The 25,087-nt window shown below is 40.3% G+C and overlaps 1 protein-coding gene across 7 annotated transcripts in view; it reads right to left on the bottom strand.

The window, feature by feature from the left end:
- The window catches only part of PARD3B (par-3 family cell polarity regulator beta), a 373,510-nt gene that overhangs the window by 230,271 nt on the left and 118,152 nt on the right, over positions 1–25,087 (bottom strand). The window lies entirely within an intron of this gene.

Here is a 25,087-nt window from a genome sequence, read left to right as displayed (position 1 = left end):
ATGCTACATTACTTTTCTGTCTTTTGGCTTTGGGGTTACTATTATTTTTTGCTGTAGTGAGGTTACATCCATACTTGTCCTTCCCCTCTTCCTTGAGTAACTGAGATTTCACAGTAGTGACAAATTCAGATAGCAGAACATGATCTCATCTCATGTTTCTGCTGACTGATTCACAGTTTTTTAAGCCACAAGGGACCATTTTTGATCAACAAGTCTAATGTCATTCTTGGAATTAGATTTGTTTAGTCACACAGCACGACGTTGGCTGTGACACCACTGATAAGCAAACGGTTCTCACACAAAGATGGCAACTGCTCTCTTTTCTACTAAAGGTAGAAGAAGCAAAAGATGTCAGGAAGCTAAAAAAAAAAAAAAAAAAGTTGGTACAAATATTAGAGGTATCATACCTCCAGGAGAGATCTTCAAGGACAGATTTAAAAACGCGTCAGGAATGTTTCAGGGCATGTTCATTCCCGTGTCAGAATAAATGGTCCAACTTTGTGAGGTGCCTGACAGCCCCACACCTCCAAGGTAAAACTTCAGCAAGGAATTCAGAGTTTGGAGCCCATAGCTTCAACTACAGCTTTTTAAAAATTCATTCCAGGGTAAACACTCCTACAGAAGAATTTTTCCACTGCTAAGCTGGACCCCAGAGTGTTTATAGACTTCAGAAATACCATGGAAAGTGTTCAGTGTCACAGCCTCCTGCTTTGATTTGAAGGTAAGTGCTCACATATTACAGATCGTGGCATGTTAAAAATCAGTAAACATAGCCAAATAAATTTGAAGTTTTAAATGATCGACGAAACATGAATCATAATAGTGATTCATTACAGAGCTCTCCAAGAGCGACATCAGAGCTCCAGTCACATACTAATCACTACAAATGGACAAATTCCTTTCATACTTCAGCATTCCATTAGAGCCACAGTATATTTAAACACATTGTCTCCTGCACAACCGGCTGAAAGATAGCAAGCCAGTGATGCACAAGTAAAGGTACTGTTAGAAGACGATGATCCAATACCCAAAATTCTCTATCTTTATTGTTTAACAAAGACTGGCTATCAGCTTTTCAATAGTTGCAGAACTAACGACACCGACTCCCAAAACTTCACTCAAATTCAGCACCTGTGTAATACAACGGGATTGCGTTTTCAGTGAGGCAATAGGAATAAATGCAAAATACTGCAGCTAAAACAATAGGCAAGAATGCAGATGCATCTAATAACAGTGGAATTGATTTTTTTTAATTTATTTACATAGGTATAGTTTTAATTAAGCTATTTGTCTTAATGCAGCAAAAAGCATGTTTTTCAAATTAGAACTGAAGCAGCAGAGCAGGATCACATAAGATAATACTCTCTGCCAACAACTATATAACTTAGAAAATTCTCATATTCATTACACGGCAGTTCTTGAGTTAGATAAACATGTATGTGTAGCAGTAAGAGCAACCATACACACCAGTAACTTTTACCCTGTGGACATGCACTGTATTCCCAATTTAACAGTCAGCATGAACAGCAAATATGCTGGAATCAGTCGTTTGTCGTACTGAGGTTAGATTGTATTCAAGGTGTTCCCCTGTTTGTTTCCTTCATTTTTGAAAATGCTCCAATTATATAAAAACTACTGAACCTGTTGGAACCTATCAGCTTCAAGAAAGCGAGAGAGACACTTTTAGTACAGCTTTCATAGGAAGGGATGGACAAAAGGAGCTGAGAGCCACCAGTCGCGCTGTGCCCGGCCACTTCTTCACTTTCTGGCTATTGTTGCTACTGAGAAACTGTGCATTTCCACGTTTTAAAATCTCAGCACAGCAGCAGTATCCCAGCTCTACTCTGGTTGTGGTGTAGTTTTCCATTATCTTTCAGTTCTCTTATAGCAATATTTTGCATATGCAATCAAGGGTACACCACAATGCCCAGCCCAATGCAACTGAGCTCTGGAAACAGCCAGCAAGCATAGAAGGGCCATTAATCATCTTGATTCTCCCTGATAGACTCCCACTGCTATTCTCAGGACAAGGAGCAGTTTTGGAGGTATAACAAAATTGCAGATACATCACTTTTAAGAAAGGTATGTAGCAAAAGCCAAAAACAAAGAAAACACATCCTTTTCTATTTCTTTTCTTATTAAACAATAACCAGCGTGAGACAAACCTCAGAAGTAGGTGGGAAGTTCAGAGAAAGAGTAACTCTGTGTAAACAACCAGAGAACATCCTGAGTGAGGGGTATTCTTGTCAGCATAAAGCAGTCATCAAACACCAACCGTACGCTTGAAGGAAATAAATAAGGTTATTAATAAGAATTGTACATGGTCACCACTCAAAACGTGGCATATCCCAAAGGAAAACATTTTTATGTGAAACTTTATTTTAATGGCCAAGTTAGAAGTGATGCCGCTGTAGAACTGAGGCCAGCTGCTGGCTGCCCATCCCCAACACAAAGGGAGGGCAGGCAGACCTGATGGGTCAGAGCTCACAGCCTTCACCTCCCTCCAGGAGGGCCAGCAGGAGGTCAGCCCCACAAACTGCCAGCTGCGAGGAAACTGGGGGGTGACAGGGATGCTTGCTTACAAATGCAGGAAATGTCTCATACATTGCTCCCACAACACACATCTTCAATTACTGCCTTTAAAAATCGAACGTTTTTAGCAGCACTTTCAGGATCACGTGAACATTTCTGACAGCCAGAATGAGTTTACAAAGCCTTTGTGCTATTTTTAGCTTAAAAAAAAAAAAAAATCAGCATTTTCATAAATATTCCCAAACTTATTAGGAGGTGCTACAATTTAAAGGTATAACCTTTAGTTACAGCAACAAATGTGACAGCTGACGTTGCATCCCACAGATGATCCCCAAGACCATCTAGCTCAAGCAATGTGCATAAATGCTCTTCTTCATTCCATCAGGACACAGTCAAGCACTGGTTATAACCTTAAGTGAACCCAGGTCCTAAACCTGGGTTTGATGTTGGGCAATGTGACACAGGGCTGCTCCAAGCTCTGACAGCACTGAGGTGTCAGCCAGGCATCCCCACGCCTCGCCGTGCCTGCAGCAAGGGCACCAGGCTTTCTCACATTAACACAGATCTGTTCTTTGGGCACCCTTACAAAATAAAACATTCTCTAACTGGAGAAAACCATTTGAATCAAAGGCTCTCTGCAGGTTGAACATCGCACACTATAAAATACCAGCTTACAGCAGGGGGCACAGAAATCAAGGTCACCCAAGTACTAGAGATGAAAACAAACTTGGTGTCAATAACTGCATTTTGTCTGCTTAGCTAACTTTTCATTACCGAGCTAATCACTGCCCACACAGCTTTACACAGCCATCACAAAGCTTTCTGAAATGTAGCAGTAAGCAGGATGGTTCAGTATTTCAATAAGTTAGTAAAATATGCCTCAATAATTTCCAGATTAATTTTAACATAACATCTTTTTTTTTTTTTTTTTTTTTTTTTTTTTTTTTTTTTTTTTGCTTCTGAGCATAATGAAATAACAGGTCCTTTTAAAACCAACCAATGACAGAAAACTAAGTTGGTTACTCAGTGTGTTCATAAAGGACATGACAGAGCCTGTCCCAGAAAGAAATTCAGAAAGAAATTCTGATCAACAGGCATGCAAGTCATACTTAAATGAGTGCATTTGTTACCACAACCTACTTATCTTTATTAAAAAGTTTCCAACCAGCTAACATCCCACACTGTAACCATCACTGACCTATCAAGCACAGAAACCAATACAAAGCTGGCTGATAAAGAGCCACTAAAGTTAAAGGAAATAGCACTCTGCCTCCACAGAACATGGAAAGTATTTTTAAACAGCTTACAATACTTCTTTTGCATTTACTGATTAAGCCACATCATCTTCTTGACTATTCAGAATGAAATTCATTTGACATAGATAATTGATGCAATTGTGCTGTATTTACAAATGCAATTAATCATTTGCTAAAGATGATTTTTAGGCAGGCAACAAATACAAAAATAAGAATCATACAACTTCTTTCAGTGTTGTCAACTGAAAAGTATTCTACTCAACTGTTGAAAGGTATTTTTCAAAATAAGAATAGCTGTACATCTTCAGATATTTTTAACACGATATGCAAGTGTATTCATGCTTAATTAGCACAATGCAAAGACAAGCTGTAATGCAGTTTGGCTTTCAGCAATTACATGACAGTTTGAGGAGCCATAGCAGTGACATTTTCCCCTCTCAACTACCAGTGGATGCCTTGAGTGCTGTAGTGAGCTGATCTTGGCACTTAAAAAGATTTTTTAAGCCAAGGGCATAAATAGACACGCTCTTGGGAATCAGTCAGGAGTGGATTCAAATTTATTTCCCTGAATTGTTTGCTACCAACTGTCAGCTGAGGGTTATCCTCATGGCTGAGTTGTGCTGGTGGACTGCACACTTACCAGTGTTCTTCATGCTAACTGCAACTGGCTGAAGCCACCTTACTTTTGCTGGCAGATCCCCCTGCTTTGCGTGACCTCAGACTGGAGCGGATTAGGAACAACTGTACCATACACACAGCTCAAGAGATATACTTGGTATTGTCATGAAAAGTGGAACAAGAACATCATAAGAACACATGGACATTTCAAAATGACTGCTTACGCCTCAGAGTGACAGTCAACACTACTGCCAAAACAGTGTGAGGGCAAATTGGGAATAGTAAGCAGGTCTCCCTCACACCTAGAAACTGAAAGAAGAGAAAATCTTAATGCTAAGCACAGGAAGCAAGGTCCTCTATCTCCTGGTAGATCTCTGGTCCAAATTCAACGAGTACTTTGAAGTCACTGCCTTGTATTTCACCAAAATATTCTTGATATCTCACACAGCTTCCAGGGAGCACAGGACTCAATGAACCAAAGCAAGAGAGCAACTGCTCTTAACTCCCAATCAGCTCTTCTGTAACTGCTCAATTTCACAATATAAAATATGTCTTGCCAAAATCAACCTCTAAAACATCCTCCCTAACCCCCCACAGTCCCCATTTGTTTCCAGCCTTAACCATTAAAAATGCAGTCAACAAGCCTCCTGAAACTACAATGCTTAAAGTCCTCAACGAACAATAAGTTCTCTTTTTAAGAGCAGCAGGCCTGTAGATCATAACTGTAGCACATTATTTTGGTCATGAAAGCTTTCAAGTGTCCTAAGATGAAAAAAAACATCACTAAGAAGACGTCCACTAGCTGTAACAGCAGCAGAGTTCTCACCTTTGCTGGCAGTTGCTTTGCATGGCTGAAGGAAAGGAAGAGGTGCAGTGAGAGTGCCCACACAAGTACTTCCCCTTGTGGAAGGCCCAGAGGAAAAGAAAAATAAGAACCACCACAGTGAAAGTCTTCAGAAGCAGTTTTCCTGCATATAAAAGTATGGACTTAAGCCCATCATTTTAAGAATTTCCAGAGTGAGGTGTGAGCAATGTCTTTTCCAAAGTAGCATAAAGCAGCTTTTAGGCATTGATAATATATTGATAAACATTTGGATTTAGCACCATTACTGGCAAAGAACCAATTCTTCAAGTAAAAAATTTTTTTCAAGACGGAAAAAAATCAACTGCTAGAAACACAAATAATACAGTAGGCATTCACAACATTCAGAAGCTGTCGGTATTGGAGTAACTACTGAAGGAACAGAGGTAAGCAGCCAGTCATAGAACCACTGGAACCTTTACAACAGACTATGTATTTATTAGCCCTCTTTCCATTTATCAGGATGTTTTGTTTTTGATTGTGGGGCATTCAAATATATGCTACTGAATGCTTCTACAGGGCTTTTCATACCTGAAACTCGTTAGAATTCTATGGGATCTGCAACGTTTTTAGAAAACGAACATCTTGAATTCTCTTCAAAAAGAACGCACCAGGGTCTGTCCAATATCAGACAGGAATCAGTTTACCAGTATGTGTAGAAAGAGTTAATGTCAAGGTAGAGATTTTTCCTTACTAAAACTATGTTAATGCAACCAGGTAACAGCTGAATCATGCAGACAGTTTTACAGACTTAAACATCTCTTGTCTGACTGTATATATGTGGTCTTTTGAAGTCCTGAATAAGACCTCTGCCTGCACTGCAAGCCAACTAGAAACTACAGAGAAGCATTAGCAGGTCAGCATGCTTGAACTGGGTTATTATTTGTGTCTCAGCAAGATTATTAATTTGAGCTCATCCATACTAAAAACATTTTAAAAGATTTTGGCTGACCTAAAGCACAGGGACTCTCTCTCTTGTCCTTAGTTGTTAGCGATCACATAGATAAACTCTGAGATTCTACTAGTGTAATGTTAAAATACTAATATTTTACCTCTGTGTTTATTTTTTTTTTTAATTGCTACATTTATTACAGAAATCTATGATTTTTTTCAGTTTTGTTTTTGTTTTTTTTTTTTGTTTTTTTTTTACATGGAACACTTAACAGTGCTATAAGCAACGCAGGCAGTGAAGAAGCAGGTGTTTCCAAACTAAACTAAAACTCATGATTTCTTCTGTATCACCCACTTGGAGATAGAATCTGTATTCAAAGAAAGGGCACAACCTTTGGACATTTGAGCTACTACACAAACTATTTGGGAGCATTCCCATGGCAACAAACATCATTTTGAAAGTGCACATCATTAACACTACAAATGCAAATTAATCTCTTCTCTTGGTTGGAAACTGCTGTGGGGCAATTCATACTGAAAAAAAAAAAAAAAAGGGAAAGAAATTCACATTTCTGCAAGAAAATCCACCAAATTTTCCTCAGACCAGGAGAACACTGCATTATCCTGCCTACCCTGAGACACTGTTTCAAGCCTCCGAAAATCTTAATTGACAGATGCTTTTTAGATTTGACAACTATAAACCTGTATTTTGAATCCTTTCTCATTTGTGTAAGAGGAACTCCTTGCACTCTTTAAAAGTGAATGAGAAAACCTCAGCAACCACTATAAAATATATTGTGATTGTTTCTTCAAAGCATTACTTAAGAAACATTGAAGCTTATATCTAAGGCAGTCTTGCATGCGATTCCACATCACCATTTCCTTCCAGAACAGAATTGAGGTTCTATTTACAACAAAGAAAACTACTCACTCTGAACTTCTGGAAAAGCAATACTCAATGCACAATACAGGAAAAAAAAATTACAAGCGTAGTTTCTTTACCAAATTAAAACTTTGTTTTATCCACACCAATATGTCATCAATATTATCTGAAAGACTGATAAAGAATGCATTTCAGATAAAAGATAGATCAACAAATGATTTTAGGTTCACATCTTTATTCTTTAAAGTATATGCCCTCATTGAATTTAGTTGTCTTTCTCAGTCCAAACAAGAATTTTGGATATGTGGGAGAAGGTCTCTTAATGATCCTGCCATTGTCCATTTGATGCATAGAAGAAAGAGATGAGGGGAAGGAAAGGTGGGTCAAACAACCAAATGAAAACCTGCCTTCTCACCACCAACAGTGTAAAGTGGGAGTGGATAACAGGAGTTTCCAAAATTCAAACACCTAATGAGTTTTCAAAATTAGAAGAGGGACTTCACTAAAAAACGTTTGTTACTTTGCTGTTACCTCTCCGTGAGTCAGACATATGATGTGTTGCCTGAAATGAACTCGGTTGGTTGTGGAAGCTACAGTGCAGTTGATTCTGCATCAGCGAGGAAAATCAAACCATTACCTTCCACCAGTGTCTCAGCACTGCTCACAGTTTAAGAGCAATGAAGTTACCTTTCACCCAAGATCAGAGAACTTGCCTCGCTGCTTTGGAAATTAAACAGTAATGTCAGTAAAAACACTGTAATGGTGTAAGAATACTCTTTATCTTGATTTAGAAGTCACTCTCTAACCATTTTTAAGTCAAGAAGATGGTCACTTCAATAACTTAGAGACGAAATCCTTGAAGAAACAGAGGTGCCCACACTGCCCACCTCTTCTCAGAAGCACTTATGTTGTAACACACGCCCCAGGTGACAGTCCCATGCTGGCCCCCAGAGCCATGTGCACACACACTGGGGACTGTCCCCCAGGCTGATGCTGCAGCAGCAGGCACAGGGCCCCAGGCCCTGCCAGGCACTCCTCGACACCTCCACACCTAGGATGGCTGCTCTGATGAGCTACTTTATGCTGTCCTTGGCGCACAGTGTCAGTAATTGCTAGTTTTGTTACTGCTGCTCTTTATATGGGATTATCATAGTGAAGCAACAGCACCGATTAATCAATTAGCATGGATTCATTAGAGATGAAATATAGGGCAATGTAATTGTGTTTACTGAACAATGGATGATGGTGTGCTTAAAAGCTCAGGCTTCCTAATAACACAGCCACCTAGAAAAACATATACATAACATTATGAATATTTAGAACATTCTCACTGCAGATCTCCAGCAGCAACAATCAGCATTTGAATGTATGTACCCGAGTAATGCTGGAGCCTGAGCAATGCAGAGAGGAGAACATATGAGGCACATGGTGCAGGTGAATATTTTAGCTTTAACTACATCTTTGTAGAATTGCTGAATCAATACCTGTAGTCCAGCATGGACTGGCCAGTGCCTCCCCACCCTCTGAGTGAAAAAAAAATTCTTAACATTTAACCTAATTCTCCCTTCTTTCAGTTTAAAGCCATTCCCACTTGCCCTATCACTATCAGATCATGTGAAAAGTCGGTCCCTTTTCTGCTTGTAAGCTCCCCTCAAGCACTGGAAGGCCGCAATGAGGTGTCCCTGGAGACTTCTCCAAGCTAAACAAACCCAACTTCCTCAACCTTTCTACATAGGTGAGGTGCTCCAGCCCTTTGATCACCTTTGTGGCCCTCCTCTGAAACCACTTCAATAGCTCTCCCTTCTTCTTGCATGCCAAGGCCAGACCTGGATGCAGTACTCCAGATGGGGCCTCATGAGGGCAGAGTAGAAGGGGATCTATCTCCTCCCTTGTTCTGCTGGCCACCCCTCAGTGATGCAACCCAGGATAGTCTTGGCCCTCTGGGCTGCAAGAGCACACTGCTGGCTCGTGCCCAGCTTTTCATCCACCAAGACTCCCAAACGCAGAAGTATTCTCTCAAGACATCTGAGGCACATCTCTTTACTGCTTCCCTCAGCAGAGGTTGAACAGTGAACATCAGCAATGAGAGAATATGAATACTGAGCTCCCAGACACGTTTCAAGCATATGATTCCCTTTAGGCAATAATGTTACGGTAGAAGACCCCTTCTCCTTTCTTATGATGGTATCCACTAATGGATATAAAAAGATGAGAAGAATTAATTTATTGAAAATGTGGTGTAGTCAAGAGGTGCTGAAATACAGCTTCTGCTGCACTCTAAAAGGATAAAGACTAAATAAGAAAGTAACAGCTTACAGAGGAAGCCCTTTGCTTAAAAAGCTGTGGTAAAAACTATGCCCAGCTATACTCCACAAAAACAGAAATCTTCCCACATCTTGAAGATCAGGATCCCATAAGAGACTCAATTCATAGCATGACAAAGATTTGAATGCTCTCAATGATGCACTTACCCAGTATTTTCCCAAGACATTTTCAGAATGTGCAAAGGAACCATAGTCTGTGATTTGCATAGAGCTTCCTCAGCTTGAAATGTAGCCTTTTTACTACGCAGAGTCCTAAAAATCACATTGCTTGTTTAGATTAAAGACACTTTTATTCCTGCTGAGAGTTAAGTGTTCCCCCATAACTTTGTGGGCTGTGAATTTATTTACTCCTCAGTAGATTCAGGCATTGAGTTAATGAAATACTTATCAGCCTGCTTCAGTCCAAGTGGCTTACTGGTAGCAGCTATCTAATATTTAACCATTTTCTTCCTATTTCAAGAGATGTTAAAAAATAGTTCAAATTACATATATATAATTTTATAATTATTAAATAAAATGTTATATATGTATGTGTGTATATATATATATATATCTTTTTCTGTTTCAGGTGAGATTTTTATAATTGTTAAATAAAATTTTATATATATGTGTGTGTCTCTGTATCTATTTCTCTGTTTCAGGTGCGAATTGTCCAAGATCATCTCTGATGACAAAGGCATTACGAAGTCTCATAACATACCACAGTACAGGAAAGAACTGTGTCAACTTAGAAACTCTCAACTCCCCTCTTCACCTTCTCTGAACCAAATTGACCTTTTACTCAAGAAAACTAGCTGTAACACTGAGGCCAGGCAGCCACCATGATGGCCTAAGAACAAGGCAACGCAAATCAGTCTTGCCTTTCTATTTGACAGGCAAACCCCAGAATAACGATACTCCTTGTTTTTACCTTTTGTGTTCTTGAAATCCTACTCTAAGAATCTGTCAGCAGAAAAACAGGCCATCAGTGTCCAAGAATTTCCTAAGGGACTGGGAGAACACCTCAACCTACACAGCACCAAACAAGTGAATGAGGGTTAAATGTCCGAATCTCTACAACAAATTGAGAGTTATCTGCATACGAATGTAAGAAAACATCCTGTCCTACACAAAGTCCTTGATCCTGATCCTAATTCTCAGTGGAAATTAAGGCAATTGCATAGCATTTTAATTCTGTGTCACTGTATACAAAGCCTTATTCTACGATCTGAAATTACAGGCGCAGTGTTACATTGAATTTACGAGTGAATATTATTAATAAATCTGAGTCAACTCCTGTGAGCCAAGACATTACTATCACGGGCTTATCTTAAACCTAGCAGGTAATTTAAACCAGAGGCAGATCACCTTAGAGTACAGCGTTATTTCCAACAAATCCTTATGAATCATAATGGCATTTTCAACCTCTCGGAGGATTTTAAGAAGCCATCCAAAAATAACCTTTCATAAAATTATCTGCTTTCATGTTAATTATTAACTACATCTTCAAATAGCAACACTGGTTAGTAAATAATTTGACAGCAATAAAAATTGCAGTGAAAGAAAGTAGGACTTATCACATTGCTGAAAGAAAGCAGGGTGAACAAAACACCGTAGGCAAACATATATCAGCATATTCGTTGGGAATAAAGTAGCACAGCAATAGTAAAGCTACATAGATGAATTAAGCTCCAGATATAAAAATATTTTGCAGATTCACTGCTGATCAGATTATGAGAACAATATTGTACAGCTCTCAGTAGTGACAAATTTAGAGAAAAATAAACAAAAAGGAAGTGCAAAGGTAACTTCAATTTCACATAGTGAAGGTTTATTTATTGACAGAAATTGTCTTTTTTTTAATGGTTATTAACAGTTACTGCATTAAAACTGTTAACATCAACATACTTAATTGCAAGAACAAACGTCAGAACACATTGCTGTTCCTCAGGTAAGGACGACAAGTGAGGTGAACAACTGAATATTTCTCAGTAAACAAAAAAAAGCCCAAGCTATCAATTCTCCTGATTCTTGTACATGTTCCGAGACAAAAATGTCTATCTTAAGCAGTTCTCCTTTGCTCTCTAAGCAAAGTTAATTGTGAAAAAAGTCAGAATTTTAAAAAACTTCTCAGAAATTCCTGATTTTTACTTATTCCTATTTTAATATAAACATTATCTCTTACCTCAGTGCTTTTTCCTGTGTATGTAAGCAGTTACTGCAAAGCAGAATGCAATGACTAACCCATCTATCTGCAGGCCTTTATGCAGCTCCATCATTTCCAAAGACGACACTAAGTTGGTTTTAGATTAGCAGAGATACTGTGCACTGGAGCAAAACAGTTCCATTGTTACCAGTTTCTTCATATGAAGAATCCTGCTTTCCATACATGTCAACTAAACATCTACCTACTACTTTCTTTTGTATGTAGGACTCAACCAACGCAGTCCCCATCACAGCACTCCAGCAAGTAACAATGTACAGGATAACAAACAGCGAGATATGATGACGTTGGGACAGGTGTGTGCATAAGAGCAGCTCTCTCCAGAATTCTACTTAATTCTACATTTTTAAAAAGCATTTTAAATAGACACAAAAGACAATATTTCCCCTCTATTTTTCAGGTTAAGAGACTCAAGATTTATGTAGTCATTTAGCACGTAGAAGACACTGGAGCATGTTCAGCAAGACTAAAAAAGTGAAACTGCCTTACGAGCACCCCAGTTTTGGCTGCACTGCCGTCTCTAAGACTGCCTTTTGTTATGGCCTGCAAAATAATGGAATCTATTTGGCACTGAGCGCTGTAGCTGCCTTGGACTACCTTCGTTCTCTTTGCTCCTGTTTGAGTCCATTTGTCTCACACAACGAATACAAAAGAGAAGGTGAAGCAAACTACAGTGAAAAGCTGTTCCAAGAGCCAACACAGCGAAAGTGCTTTTGAAAATAACGTGGCAAACGGATCTGTTTTACAAAAAGTAGCCTATAAATCAATCTTCATGAGAGCTGTGGGTCCATGCAAACCTCTCCCCTGACTTCTAGGATTCATGTTTCCTGCAGCTCATCCCTCCCAAACTGCAGACCCTATTCCTTAGATTGCTTCCTTTAAATGTTGGCACAATTTTTTACTGCTCCCTGGCAGGACAGAGGTCAGAGCTGAGACTGCGCTGTGACAAGCTGAGGGATGTGACAGATGCACAAAGGAGCAACACCAGGTCTTAGAACATTTGGGTACTTTATGATGTTTCTCAGCTGGATTAATTTACACATTAGCATCCTTAACTGACAATTTTATTATTTTTTTTTTTTTAAAGAATTCCTAGGCTTTAAAACTTCAGTGCAATAAGCTTAGATACTTAGCACCGAGCAGTTTTGTTTCATTTTAATATTATTACCCATGAATAAATCCAAGATGAACTATCCAGGTCTGGTTGTTGTTAGAAACACTCTAAGCAGCATTTCTACACTAGTTGGGATACAGCCATGACCTGTACTAAGTTCACTATTATCTAGGAAAAGTAAATTTATAAAACATTTTGTACAGTGAAGTTAGTTACGTTATACCACAGAAAAAAAGCTTTTTTCTGAAGATTTTATAATTGCATTACAAAAATCCAACGCAAGCTCTCAGACTTCACTTGCAGCTTTCTTATATTGAATACTACTAATCTGCATATTTAATAGCTCCAAATCACTGTAACGTATTGTGTACTCAGAAGTAAAGACATTATCTTTTCTTCTAGAAAGAAAAGGTAGAAATAGCTTCAGTAAGTTACTTTGTGAAGGAAAGAACAAGGCTGACTTTCCAAAGAAAGGCATTTTGGAGATTACTAAACTCTAAAGAAAGCAATTAATACTTTCTTCTGAAAATTAACCTAATAGTCTAAGAGCCCTGAAACAAGGTACATCCTGCAGGCACCTGCAATAAATCCTTCACAAAAGCAACTCCCAGCTGAAAAAAAGTGAAGGGAATGACATTTTTGCAAATATCAGCACGTAATCTCATTCAGGGCTTTAAATTTTAGCACAAAAGGACCATCAATTGGGTTCAACTTTTTAATAAGAAGCACTGGACACATGAAACAAAAGAAGGGATAATAGGGTAATATCGATCTGTGTTTCTGAAATGATGCACTGTTACACTTCAAGTTACTCCAAACTTCTTGCAGTACACACTTACCTTGTTCAATAGTAACAGAGAAATTAAGCCCAGAGATGAGGAGGAAGAGGGGCCTGGGAACTAAACCCCAATTCACACAGTGCTTTTTCTTCAAGTGTGAACTGCCTACAACACTGTGTTGTGAGCACAAAAGGAACTCAGGTTTTAAGAGAAACATAGATGAGTTTTCCACTTGCTACATCCTCCTCCCAGCAAATATCCCCTCCCTATTTAAACAGAATTTAAAAAGGGACCCAACCAGAACTTGATAAGGAGTGAAAACACATATGCATCCTTTGTGTGTGAATTCCCATTGCTGTATCCTGTTCCAACAGCCACAAGCATCATTAGGTCTGAAAATCACAAATCCAAGGATACAAGATGTCAAATACAACCTGAAATAAGTGTGAACAGTTCTTTTCCCCCCAATACCTGCCTTATGTCTTTGCAGTAATCAAATAGAAACTGTTTACCATATGAAAGTAAATATTATTTCTGCTATGGCTATTTGGACATCTGATAGCCTCAGGCAACCCAAAGGGGCCCCAGCAGTAACAGCTCAACTTAAAAGCCAAAGGGCAGGTACCTTTGAAGTCAGAGATGACACAGAAACAAGAGTAGGCCTTGAAGCTTGGACTGATGGAACGCATCTCTGCACTTCAGAGCATTTTTCATTCATTCTCACAAAGCAGAACAGGCACAACTGATCACCTGCAGTGCTAAGTGCCAGAGCACCTAATGACAAAACCTTCTTCCACAGAATCCTCTTCGAGGAAAGTGGTAAAGGACATCTGCAGTTCAGCTCAGAGGGGCTGAGGGCTCTGGCAAGTGGCGCTGGGGTGGCATGGGGAACATTTCAGGTTCTTGGTTAGGCTGCAAGGACAGCAGTTGTTGATATTCTGTGCAGTAGTAAGCTTTATATTTTTTATTATTAAAACAATGCTTTGCTAGATACGAGTGACAGAACATCTCTGTGAAAGCCTCTGAGAAAGACACAGTTATTCTACTAAAAGGATCCTGCTACATAGGTGCATAGGAAAGGATCTCACCCTGCCACTTGGCAAAAATGGTGGTTTTCTGTGCATCTAGTGCTTCTCACTGGTGGAAAAAATTAAGTGCCTTGGAACTGCATAATGTGTGTGCAGAAGCTGTTATGTGTGTTCACATCTGTTCTAGATACAGATGTCATTTATCTTTAAATCAAAAATTACTCAGAACTGTGCACCCAAGAATAGTAACAGAGACATAATTATTTGCCACCAGTATTTTATATTTTTACTGCTGCAGACAACGACTACAATCTGTGGTCAACAAACTTCTGTAAATTCTTCAACTATTTTAGAGATTCATAAAATAAATAGCTGAAAAGCTAGCTTGCTGTCTGGAAAGTCCCATAAACAAAGAAAGGGAAATTGTAAGCCATACTTCAGATTATAAACCAGCTAGCATTTGTGACGTGGCAGAGACAGTGACCTCTCCTTTTTTTTTTTTTTTCCATTTGTTATTGAAAGGACAAAAAATTGGGGGATTTTTTGTTTGTCTCATAGCTATAAAACCACACACCACGGATTGTTGCTTTTTCCCCTCTGGGAGTCATTTCAAATTTATTTATAGCAAGGCTTTCCACTTTTATCTGCAAATGTCACATCTGAGCCACTAACTTCATATAGTTTCTTGGTTTAATAATACAGTAGATATAGCACATGTTCTACTTCTGCCCCTCTGAAAATAAACAAAACTAATCAGGTCTAAAAACTAGTTTATATCTCACTGTTCATAGCAAATAGAAGGAGTTGGGCACAGATAACCCAATTTTCACCTGTTTCTGCTTACTACATATACACTAACTCAATTTTGATCGATCAGCTAATGTTTGCAGACTTACTACAGCAGCACAAGGGTACTATATCCATTCAGCTTATTTTTTTAAAAAAGGCACACCAAGATGAAATGTTGTTCATGCTCCTATTTAATTTTATTTTAGCTCTTTGTTTATCTCTTCACTTCAAAGCACTTCCAATATAAGGAACGGTTTCAGTGTGACAACTTCGTAAAATTAAAATAGAAAAAATGTGCCAGCATCAATCTGCTTTACATTGGAAGGCACAACAGCCTTGAGACAGAAATGACGACTTATGAGAACGAGGTATAATGAACTCAGAAGTTCTATCTGCAGCAAGAAAAATATATTAGACTAGAGGCTGAATGCTCCTGACACGATTTGTCTTCCTCAATAGGAGCCTCCTGTTCCCCAGCCACAGTCTACAGTGAAGCCCAACTCCAAAAGTTAGTGAATTTCCCTTGCATGAAGCCACATGATTCTGTTTGCTACCATTTCTTATTTGGATTGAAGCTGCCCAAAGCCCACACTGACAGGAGCGCAGCACAGAACACATCCAAGAGCCGAGAGCTACGCAGGCAGAGCTACACAGGGCTGGTGGGGCACAGGAAGCTCATCCTGCAGGGCAGCAGCAGCAGCAAGCAGCTCCCCTAAGAAGTGATATCAGCACAAACACCCAGGTGGCACAACCAGCCCATCCTCAGCAGCTCCAGTGCCCCTGGGAGCTGGGAGGGGCACAGGGCTGTGACAGCCCAAATGGCCTAGAAGCCTGCGCACAGGAACCTCATTCCCTCAAGCAGAAAGAGCCCCCATCTCATGGCAGGACAAGTATGAAACCAAAAAGTCCTATTTGAGAGCGAGGTCAGAACGAGGGTTTACAAGTCCGATGCCAATCACATCAGTAACAAGCAGGAGTAGTGCCTGGGCAGCTGAGCACTTGCAAATTCCAGGGTTGCTGGAAATAAGTGTTACTCTCTACTGAGTTATTGTTCTCAGTCTTAAAGACAGACAATTTTTCTTGAACCGAAATATATTTAGCTAATTTCGGTTCCTTTCACAATAATATATCTAGGGTGCAATTTCAGTTCTCTTAAAAGACGTTGTTAGCAATGGGCACTGCACCCCATACGTGCAGATAAGCAGGTAGTACCTCCTTTACATTGCTTTCCAAAGACAAGCTTCCCCAATGGAAAGAGCTCCTGAGAGGTTTAGTGTAGAGACGGTCCTCTGTCTTCTGCCTGGAGAAAAATATTTTTTATATAGCACTGGTGAGTGCTATTAATTTGCTTTTTACCTCTTGTCTGTACCATTATATAATACACTTATTAGAAACCTAAGTTTGTTATTTCAACTATTTTAAGAGAAATGGTGCCTGTAAAATTTTCTCATTCAATTTTTATACTGCAAAGAAAATGTATACATTTCGGAATCACAGAATTGTAGGGCTGAAAGAGACCTCTGGAAATCATCAAGCCCAACCTCCTGCTAAAATAGGCTCTGTACAGTAGGTTGCACAGGAAAGGGCGAGAAAACAACCTGCTGGGACGTAAGTACTTAGTTTGAAAAGCAGAGATCATCACCAATTTGTACTGCATTCAAGTCAGATCAAAAAGCCTCTCTCAAAGTTTCAGAAAGTATAAAAAATCCACAGAACAGTTGTGCTGTGTTCAGTTTTGGGTCCCTCACTACAAGAAAGACATCCACAAGAGCTAGATCACAGAATGAGGTGTTGACTGGGTTGTGCTGTGGGGCTGCCAGCAGCAGTTCTTAGTGCTCATCCTGCAGCATTGCCAGCATTTCCCTAGCCCTGCCTGGCACACTCACAGCAGCAGAGGTGAGTGGTGCAGGAACACTGCCCCCAGGATGGCTGGCTGGGAACAAGGCCCAGAGGAAGGCTGCTGCTGAGGGACTGGGGCATAACTGCTGCCTGCCCCAAAAGGACAGAGAGTGACTGCAGCTTCTCTCTTTTGCAGTTTGTAACACCCCCTGCTTGCTGTAGCATCAGTGAGGGGAGCAGCTTCCCAGCCTTGGCTCTCCCCAGCCCACTGCACAGCCAAGAGCCATGGAGGTGCCATCAGACTGGACAGCAAGCACTGCCAGGCAGAGCACAGCTTGGGTGGACTGGGAGGAAAATACTGACATCTTAGTCTGCTTTTGAGAGAAAACAAAAAAAGAAAAAGAAAAAGAGAAAGAAAAAAAGTGCCTGTATTATTGATGGGGCAGTTGGGGTGCTGCTCCTACCCATGCTTGTTTCTCCCTCTTATAAACCTGGGGGAAAGGCCACAGAATCAGAAGTTTACTTCCACAATCAGAAACCAGCCAGCCAGGACTGTGCTAATAAAACAAGCAGAGAGCCTCAACAGACTGAACTTTTAAAACCTCATTTTAAGCAGGCATTTCCAAGGCTTAGTCATTTTGATGATTATTCTACGATTCCTTTCCAGATTTTCATACATATAGGCATGAGTGTGTCCTACACTTGCTACCCTGAAAGCATGAAATAGTTCTGTACCATTTTAGCGCAGTCTTTAGCAGGTCTGAAAAAGAATCTCCTGTAACTCAAAACAAATTATTAGACCTTAGTGTTCTCAAACCTAACGGAATGCTCTGCAAGGAGCTCTGCTGCCCACCCTTTCAGGCACATGCATGTGAAGAGCTGCAGTGGTCCCATGATGATTTTCACTTAATTTACTTAATTTAAAGCCAGGGAGGCTGCCCTGGTTTTATCTGTATTCCATATCATAACATCATGCGACAGGGTACAGAGGTACAGTGCACTGTAGAGCTCTTCTGTTTTTTTTTCTAGCAGTCTCACATGAGTTCTGACTCTCCAAGAGGAAATACATTGGGATGTACTGCATTTCCCAGGAGCCTCTGCATGATTTCCAATTCCAGGGCCCAGGGGAAGAGCTAGCGTGTGTTTTCTGGGAGGTGAGCCATTGAAGGTCTGCAGATACAGACTCAGACTGACTTTCTCTCCCCTCTCTCTGGTTTTATTTTTAGTTTGTTTTGATTTATTACTCTTAATTATTCCGTATTTTCTCACATTGCTTTTAATAAATTAGTTCCTCCTATCTCAATTGGGTTTTTCCCTCTTCCTTCCCCCCACCTTTCTCCCAAGGGAAGGGAGGCACATCGCGTGATTAACTCTCCAAACGGCAACAGAGGCTCACACTTCCTTGCTTGACATTTCAACAGTCATTCCCTTTTTCAATTCTACAAGAGCTGAACAGATTTATGGACACTGTGCTCACCCGTATGCTGTAGCAGACAATGCCTCATGCAGCCCTCGATGCCCTATGTGTGGCCTGTAGCCTGGTGAGTGACACAAAGCTGATGTCCCCACATTCGCTCTGGAAACGGCTCCTCCAGAAGGCAGCTCAGAGTACCAGCATCACTCTAGACTGACTCCCAGGGGATGCCAGTCTACTCACTGACCACAGAGAGAGCCAGGAAGTTGAGCAGTACCAAGGAACTGCAAATTCTGCTGCTTCTTTCTATCCTATCTCAAATCACAGAATCATAGATCCTGATCATTGCAGCACAAATAGATTATGAACACTGAATATTTAATAACATTTAAATCCCCTAAACACTACATGTTAGGTCTGTGCTTAAAGAGTAACTGGTATCAGATTGTATAAAAATAATTTCAAAGGAATTAACATCAATAATATGGTGTTTTATACACTTCTTATTGTACTATAAATGCATAATAAGTAACAGATTCAGTTCACTAAAATGCTATAATCTGTTGGCACAGTGCCATTCTTTTTAAAAAATCTACTTTCGTTTACAGGAGCACGCATCTGGCTCTAATGAGCTTGCTTTACCTGCTAATATCAGTGTTTGCATGCCTGGTGACATTAACAGAATAGCTTCACCAACACACCTCTCAAAACAGCCATTTGAAAACAACAACTACACCCAAACCAGACATTGAAAGGTAAAAAGGCAGAAAACCATAGCCAGACATTAAGTTATCATTTGGTTCAGTGTTTGGTAAACCCAAGGATAACTCTGATTACTAACATAAGCCCTAATTTAAACATGTTGACAGGTTCTTGCTATGAAAGCATGCAAGGTCAGGCTGGATGAGACTTCAAGCAACCTGGCCTAGAGGGAGGGGTCTCTGCCTGTAATAGGGGGTTGCACATAGATGCTCTTAAAGATCCCTTCCAACCCAGACCATTCTATGATTCTGTGTTCTCAGGTGCTTTAAAAATACACTGCATGTTAACTGGACAATCAGTGTGACCTTAAGAAATTACCCACCTCAAAGCATCCTTACTGGCAGCATTTGGATACACCTATGAGGAGTAATCTGGGCAATTTCCTTTCTCTTCTGCAGGACAGGATGGAATGCTTCCCAATTTATCAGGGAACCGAAGTACAGAGGCTGGCCTGAAGAACATTGTGGGGGTCCCTTTTTTTTTTTTTTTTTTTTACCCTAACAATTATGTCTGTAACTTACAAGTTCACAGAGTAACTTCTAAATAAAACATTTCTACTATAAAAACTTTTTTTATCCATGTTGATTGTCTCTGCTCTTCTGAGACTCCCTGTCAGGAACTCAGGAAGAACTTGCAACACATACCTAGTAAGCTCGTTCAGATTTTTTTCCACCTGGAGCAAACTGGTTCCCACTTTGAGCTGTTCTTTCCCCTGTGCAGCACACTACCTCCATCATCAATATTTTTTGTAGAATATTCTTCCCTCAGAGACAGAGTTACTGAATTCACCCTGTCAAACAGAAATCTGAGACTACCCAGGAAGGCACGTACTTGATGTGAAAGAAATGCAGATACATTTATCCATGTAACACACATTAGCTCTGTTGGTTTCATAGATAGAATTTTCAACACCACCAGTAGTTAAGAATCAACACAGCCTTGAAGAAGCACACAAACACCTGATGCTTATGCAGCAGTTGCAGATCCTTCAAAAAAAAAAATCTAAGGACATGCACCTATGCTTTTAAACCAAAAAGAGGGCTAAGACTTGTATGGATATTCTCTTAACCAAAGAATATCCATACAAGAAATTTAGAGACAAATCTGTTTGCTTCTCAGACCTACAGTATTTCACATACTTATTTTTAGATGAAACATTCATACTTCGTTCCGTACTGCTGGCAGAAGCTTCTTTACCCAATTTCTTCTGTCTGATTCCTGTTCTGGTGCTGGACAAAGATCCCTGCAGCTTATCACAAAATGGGATGGTGTGGGGTAGAAGTGAATTCCCAATTTGAGAAGCCCTCACTGTATTTCTTAGACTGAGGTGAAGAGGAGAGCTCTCCTTTTGTTTCTATGAAGCTGACAGGTACACTGGGAAACTGATTGCACTTGGTAATTCCATAAAGACAGAAATGCAAAAGAGGCAGGTTTATCCCCACAGGTGTTAAATTGTATAATCATCTCAGACACACCACTATTTAGCTCATTGAAGCAAAGCATGCTACAGAAAAACTCAGCAGCCCTTTTATTTAAGGTTTAAATTCACACTACCCTACTTTGGACAGGGAATAAGACAGCAATGCCAGTGAGAACAGCAGCTGTAAGACACCATGATGTGATACCAGCCCAGTCACACTCCCTCAGCTCAGTTCAAACACAGTATGCAGTATTATTAGCATTTGTTAAGAATGATGCAAGAAAGGTTTTCTTGAATTATTTAGATAGAAACTTGGGGATCTGTATGTCCTAACTGATACTCAGATTAAACCAAGGTGAATTCAAGGCAATACTTAGTAGTAGCACATTAAAAGTAAACTAGTAAAATCACATGCCAATACCCATCTTGATTCCCAAGCTACTTTAAAAAAAAAAAAAACTTCAATCTTTTGGGAGCAACTACTCTCATAAGACCACTTCTGGGGGCCAAACTTTTGTGGGTTTTGTTCTGCTCTTGATGATACTGTTTGGAATGTGTAAAGCCTCGTTCTTGCAAACACTTTAGGACCTGAAATACGAGATAAGGACTGTGTCAGTCCAGACCATGGGTACGTCTACCTTTGGATGCTCAGAACCAAAACACTGGGGTGCCTCACAAACAAGCAACTGTTGTCCCTGATAGTACAGAGGAACAGGAACAAGAATTTGCAGCTGCTCACCAAGATCCGAGAATCTAATCATTTCCACTGCCTCATACATCTATGCACTGCAAGATGATGTATGAAAAAAATCCAAAATGAGTTTTTTTCCTAATGTCACAGCAACATTAGGCCAAAAATTCCCAGTCATCCATTGGGTTACTGTACTTTAGGAAAATAGCATTTATATATTTTATGGTCTATTTCAACATGACTCTGACTGAGAACCAGTTTTATTTTAGCTAAATGTTTCTAGAGCTTGACAGTAAACGATACGCATGAGCCACGTTGACTGCCATCTTCCACTTTTAATTTGACTGTCAGACATGCAAGCAACTTGCTAATGCTTCCTTCCAATTTCAGCGCAGTGTGCCTGTTGCGTAAGCAGCCTGCTAAAAACTGTTCCAGATGGAATGACAGTATTTTGTAGGACCCCAAAGATGTAGCTATAGAGATGAATGTGTGTCAGCAACATTGAAAGCATGACCTTTTTTCCCTTTTTTGTCAGCAGTTCTTATTTCCACCCTATAATTTTTCCACATTCCTTGTAAGATAGGCCATGTGGGAAAAAAAAGTGTTTAGGTCTCACAGCCATCTTCCATCATCTGCACTCACATTACCTGAACGCACAAGGCAAAGAACAAAGGAGAAGAAAGCTTATAAACAGTCTGGCATCTTCAAACTGACAGCCAAGGCCCCAAATATATATTAATAAGGAAACAAAACCCAGCCCACTACTACTGTAACTTCCATAATAACAAAGAACTTCAGTGGTTTTCATAATAGGTACTTTCTCTCACAAATATTCACTAAGAAGCTTGCATTCCTCTCACTGGAAACAAGCTTTAGAAAGCAAAACATTAACAATGAATAACATTTTACCAATTGTGCCACTTTTACTGATAACTTATGTACTCTATTAACGTCACAGAGAATTCATTATTAGCTCTTTTTAAAGAGAAATCACAAAGTCTACTTATCCCTCTCAAATAAAAATATGTAAATTACTCCCACCGCTCACCTTGTACAATGCAGGTAAAACAATGCGCTTGTTCTGAAGTGTAAGCTGTGCAAAGAAGCATAAAGAAGTCTATTTTTTCCCCACACGTGTATCTTCACACATGTAAGAAAAGAAATTACCACAGGGCACTTCTGTCCTGTTTCAGATGATCAATTCAGTGTTCTGAAGCACTGCATGTATTTTCATTTAGATTTCTTAGTTTTTCCTCCACAGTATACAGTGGTTTCCTTTTGATGCAGAATATCGTGGCACATGCTACAAGGAAGGAGAGAAGAAATCGATGCAGGCTTAAAAAACAACAGAGAATGAGGAAGGAATGGCTTTTGTTAATGTGACAGCCGTAAGCTGGATGCAAAGTGGGACTTGGTAGGGGTTGTGAAGGCAGTATGGCTCCAGTTTTGCAGTGTGCTGCTGCAGCCCCTCACTGCAGATGGCCCTTTGATCTCCTAACCAGTCAGCAAGCATGCTGGCACCCCATGTGCTGGTGAGAGGTGATCTGTGTGCACTGCACAGCATGAACAGGCACGCATGGGACTCGCTTTAAAAATGGATTCACCCAAATCAGAATTCCCTTTTAAAAAGTCTCACATTGTTCAGAACTTCCCAGCTGAGAGACAAGAAACTTGTTTCAAAATTGCAAGACCAAGAGTTAAATTCTTAACAGTAATCTCTTCTCACAATGCTCCTTTCTTGCAGCCCACCTCCAGGTACCACCTGACTGTGGGACAGCTTTGTCTTGAGGTTCTGGCATGCAAAAAGGACCAGAAGTTAGGCCCTGCCTGGCCCAGTCAGGGTGGGCAAACATTTGGCAGGAGTTCTCAGTGCTAAGAGCAGGCCATCCAACCCTACTGCAGCCCTGTCAGCAACCAGCCAGACTTACAGTCCCAACAACCATCATCCAACACCATGCCAAATGAGACCTGTTCTGCCTTGCCCTGCTTTCACACAGTGCAACAAGATGGAGGAACATTTCTGCCTCTTACCACAAAATACCCCCACAGAATCACAGAATGGCCAGGGTTGGAAGGGACCTCAAGGATCATGAATCTCCAACCCCCCTGCCACACGCAGGGCCACCAACCATCCCACCTAATGCTAGACCAAACTGCCCAGGGCTCCATCCAATCTGGCCTTGAACACCTCCAGGGATGGGGCCAAATTTTTAAAGTACTATTGATAACCTTTACCTCAAATCCAAGTTCCGACAGCCATGCTTTATGGTTACATCTGTATATAAAGCAGCATGCCAAAGGAATGAGTGGCAGAACTGCACCCTTACACATGCTCACATTATGTTAATCTGCAGACACTTAATCAGAAAGGCTAATACATTACAAACAATTAATGGCCAGAAGAATCAGGAGAGGTTTTGACCCTCTTTAACAAGGGCTTGAAACATAAAAATATTCTGATTATATATGAATCTCATACAAAATTACAAATTATATGTCCACAATGCATCAAATACAGTCATTTTCAAGTCACATTTAGGTAAAAATGGAAACTGGACTTAGCTGCTGGAGCAGCTCTTCAATTGATCCAACAACTCATTGTCTTTAAATATGAATAAATGCAATTTAATCAGCCATTCCTATCGATTAATCCCAAGTATTTATTGAGGAAACATGCAACTGTAGGAGAAAAGAAGGTCATCCAGAATATAGGATCCCATGATAATCAGCAGGTTAACAGCTGGACGTGAAATCCTCAGCCACGCAGAATCAATGCAAAACTCCTGTCAACTTAAATAGGGCCACAATCCTCAGTCTAAAACTCACAACAATGTGACAATGGAGAATTCTGTTCCTGAGCAGAAATTGAGGTAAGCAAAGGTCCTGAAGGGGAAGTTCAGATGTCCCAGTCATAACTCAGTATTTACTACTCAGTAATTACTTGTCACCACTGAACTAGATGAGGCAAAACAGCAAAATGTCACCTCTTCCCTAGGCTAGCTGAGAGCTACTGAGGGGCTCACAGCCAAAGGTTCCCTCACTTCAACAGTGCCTCACCCTGCAGTGCTGCCAAGCCCAGCCCAAGGGCAGCCAGAAGGCAGTGCACCCACACCTGAGTGCTGCCAGGGCACAGCTGCGGCTACAGCATCTGCAGAGAGGTGTGCTATGCTAACCAGGCTTCCCCAGTCTCCTCTCTGGAGCCAGAGGGAAGGCAGTTGGCACTTTTGAAAGTCTGGCCAGGGCACTACAACTGTAAGTAGCAGGAGAGCTTAGCGGTTGCCTTCATACATGGACAAATCACTACGAAATACCTTTGATTCAATAGCATGTTTGGATGTTTCAGATCCCTGTTTTTTGCTGCTAATAGTCCCTAGGTTTTCCAGTGGCAGCTCTCGTGACAAGAACAGAGAGGCCTGGATGAAAAGAGAAACTCGGATTCTGTACCATCTGTTACATGACTTCCAATCTGAGAGAACAGATGCTGGACTTCCCAATCAGCTTTTGGCTGATCTAGAAACATTTTGCTAATTAGGGCTATAACTATAGCTAAGACAAAACAAGTGTCAGAGAAAAAGTGAAAGACTGGCTCAAATTCCTCTCATACTACCTGGGCAAAGGAGATGTCCTTTTAGTAATTGTAATATGGAACGAAACAGCCTTCCTTAGAATGAATGTACACCAA

Source organism: Phasianus colchicus, chromosome 7, assembly GCF_987193195.1.
Source record: "Phasianus colchicus chromosome 7, bPhaCol1.hap1.1, whole genome shotgun sequence".
Taxonomy (NCBI): Eukaryota; Metazoa; Chordata; class Aves; order Galliformes; family Phasianidae; genus Phasianus; species Phasianus colchicus.
The sequence above is the reverse complement of the archived record's forward strand: the minus strand, read 5'-3'. Positions and strand labels throughout refer to the sequence as shown.